Source organism: Mustelus asterias, chromosome 6 (assembly GCF_964213995.1).
Source record: "Mustelus asterias chromosome 6, sMusAst1.hap1.1, whole genome shotgun sequence".
Lineage (NCBI taxonomy): Eukaryota > Metazoa > Chordata > Chondrichthyes > Carcharhiniformes > Triakidae > Mustelus > Mustelus asterias.
The window spans coordinates 81147830-81151053 of record NC_135806.1 but is presented as its reverse complement, the minus strand read 5'-3'; the positions used below and the strand labels follow the sequence as shown (position 1 = coordinate 81151053).

At 43.4% G+C, this 3224-nt stretch overlaps 1 non-coding gene across 1 annotated transcript; it reads right to left on the bottom strand.

Moving 5' to 3' along the window:
* Window positions 1-876: 876 nt before the first annotated feature.
* On the bottom strand, window positions 877-983 carry LOC144495400 (U6 spliceosomal RNA). Its single transcript, XR_013498250.1, has one exon. It is a non-coding gene; the product is annotated as a U6 spliceosomal RNA (small nuclear RNA).
* Window positions 984-3224: the final 2241 nt, after the last annotated feature.

The window sequence follows — 3224 nt, the reverse complement described above, 5'->3', positions numbered from 1 at the left end:
TTACATTACATTGGGAATGAAATAGTATCTGAGGTCCTTCTATGTGTGGAAGTGCAAACACAATGTTATCCCTGTGTGAATGCCTCCCACACTGGGCTGGACTCATTGCATATTTCTAAACTGCCTGTCAAACCTCGAATCAAACATACAAGCCCTTCCTCCTACCATCCCAAATCAAATCTCAAGTTGAAAAATTGTATTAATGCCACCCACCCCCCCTCCAGCAAATTGACCATTTACCCATCTGGTCACCTCTGACAAAAAACAGGGTTGTCTCCCTTTTCATTGTTTTCTTTAGAATTTATGTGCTAATCTTTAGAAGTCATACTTCAGTTGCAGCATGTGCATTGACTGCTCCTGCCTTTTCCAACATATCCTGCAAATGTCTAGCCACCATAAAGACAGGAATAAGCCAAAAACACTTGCACTTTCATTCTGGCAAAATCTACATGGGTGAAAACAGTCACTGCCAGTTGCACTACAATAATAGCGACCACTAAATCGGTAGTCAATTTTACACTGCATCCAGTTTCGTAAATCATTAACCTCGCTTGATCATAGAATCCATAGAATCCCTGCAGTGTAGAAGGAGGCCATTCAGCCCATCGAGTCAATCCCACCCAACCCCTATCCCTGTTACCCCAAGTATTTACCCTGCTAGTCCTCCGACACTAAGTGGCAATTTAGCATGGCCAATCAACCTAACCTGCACATCTTTGGACTGTGGGAGGAAACCAGAGCACCCGGAGGAAACCCACGCAGACATGAGGAGAATGTGCAAACTCCACACAGACAGTGACCCAAGCTGGGAATCGAATCCTTGTCCCTAGTGCTGTGAGGCAGAAGTGCTAACCACTGTGCCACTGTGCTACCCCAAAAAATATGGAACGCCTCACAAATTTTTGTGTCATCCTTGCGCAGGGGCCATGTTAATCTTCTCTGTATCATTCCAAATTTTAGTATATGTGCTGCCGAAGCTTTACCTTCAAGGTTGAACGATATTAGCGTTTAAAAGTTCGACTAGACCATGTTTCCACAGCCTTCACCAGGAAAAATGTCCACATTTCAGCTGCTATCTATGTTCCTGATTTAACTCATAAATAGTGGAATTCTAATTTTGAGATTATGCCCTCTTGTTCCCGATTCCTCCAGCAGAGAAAATGTCCATAATTTTGGGAAGCAGCAGAAATCTCACCACCCGAGCCATAGGTGGGATGGGGGGAGGGGGGGGGGGCATGACCCCACTTCAGTAGGTGATGGGACCCGAGGCTACAGTCTAACTCAAGAGCTGCCAACCCAATCAGAGGGCTGGCAGCTCAACAGCCTCAGCCACCAGGATCATGAGTGTAAACCACATTTATACAACCTGACCTCATAACTGAATGATTTATGTCTCAGTCTCATTCTAGTGAATATGTTCTGTATCCCTTCAAATGCCAGTATATTGCTTCTGAGGTGTTGAGCCAAAACTGAAGTTGAACTCTCTCCTGGAATGTTCTTTCCACTAGTACCTGCTCCTGTTCACGCCTCCTGGGTTTTTTTTACCTTCTACAGATGTCATTTAAACCACACAATTGTCAATGTCTGTACTAGTGCTTAGGAGGAAGGGAACATATAAGGGTGCATTCTCAGGAGAACTGTTTTCCTCTAAGGTGTCTTTTTCAGCAGGGTCCAGGTGGTAAGGTGGATTTTTTTAAAAAGAGAAAAGAGTAAGAGTTAGGAAGGCATCGAGTAAGATGAATATTAGAAGATACCAGTCTCTAGAATGCAGCTTGAAGTTGCTTCATATTTGCTGGGATGAACAAAAGATACAAATAATAGGCAGACACCCTGCTCCAATAAGCCATAAAATGCACCTTTTATAATGCTCATGGCCTTACCATGGGGATTAAGGTGTCTGATGCACATCCCCTGGATTATTGGTTCGTGTTGTTGGGAGACTTGAAGAACTGCACTGCTCTTGTGAAGTCACTGAACCTTTACCGATATTGTTGACACCAACCCTTCTCAACCTCCTCTGTGCAGAGCTGCTTGATCATCACCCTGTGTATGTTCCTATAGGGGCTTTGTTCTGACCTCATTCACCAGAAGCTCCAGGCAGGCAACAGACTCAATATTACCATCAGGATTGTCCCTACATTATTGTCTTGTAAACTGAATTCAAGAAATGCAATCTTACTTTAAGAGTGTATTCATCCTTTAAAGTAGGTCTAGGACAGAACTATGAGAGATTGCACAAAGAAAATAGCTGTTGTCTGTTCCCTGGCAAAATTAGCAGGCAGTTCGTCAATCATATTAAAATGAGACTGGAGAGTTCAACACTGGATAAAAGCAAATTACTGCGGATGCTGGAATCTGAAACCAAAAGAGAAAATGCTGGAAAATCTCAGCAGGTCTGGCAGAGAGTTTAACTTGCACTGAATTCACACTGTCACTGGGGGTTATTGCTCACCAATCCCTGCTGCCCCCTCCCAGCTCACACACTGAGTTAAAACTAAGGATTTTGTCTCCTTCATCACATTTCTATCCCTTTTCAGTTCTGCAGAAGGGTCATATTGGACTTGAAACTTAAACTCTGTTTCTCTCTCCACAGATGCTGCCAGGCTTGCTGAGCTTTTACAGCATTTTCTGTTTTTATTTCAGATTTCCAGCATCCACAGTAATTTGCTTTTATTTATGTATCCTTGTCTGCATCATTTCATCACTTGATTTCTCTAATGCACTCCCATCTACATTCCGTGTCTCCACCTTCAGTAGGCAGCAGCTCATTCATAGCCTGCATCCTCACCTGCATAAAATCCTCACCCCCACTCCCTTCCTGTCGGAACTGCGTCCTCAGAAACTTGTGATTTCAGAATTCAAGCTCTCGAATCTCAGCATCCCAGTTAAAAGTTGCAATTGCTATTTCCCATTATGTTTGTATTAGTAACAAGCATCTCTGTCTTTCTCTACCTTTAAACCTTCACTTGTCTTTTCCTTTCAAAATTGTCCAGAACTCGCACAGCTCCCAGTCAGTACATTCTGATAGGTACTTAAACAGTTGCTGCCTCAGTTTGTTCCTGAAACCTTTAATCCACATAATATTGCCCTGGCACTTGCTAGCACTCACCCTCATTCGTCTCCCTCATTTGCCGGAGGCTTCCTCCAAGTTCACAAGTTCACTCAGTAACTCTTTCACCTTTCCCTATAGTCTCTAGCTGGCAATATTTCTCTAGCTCTGACTC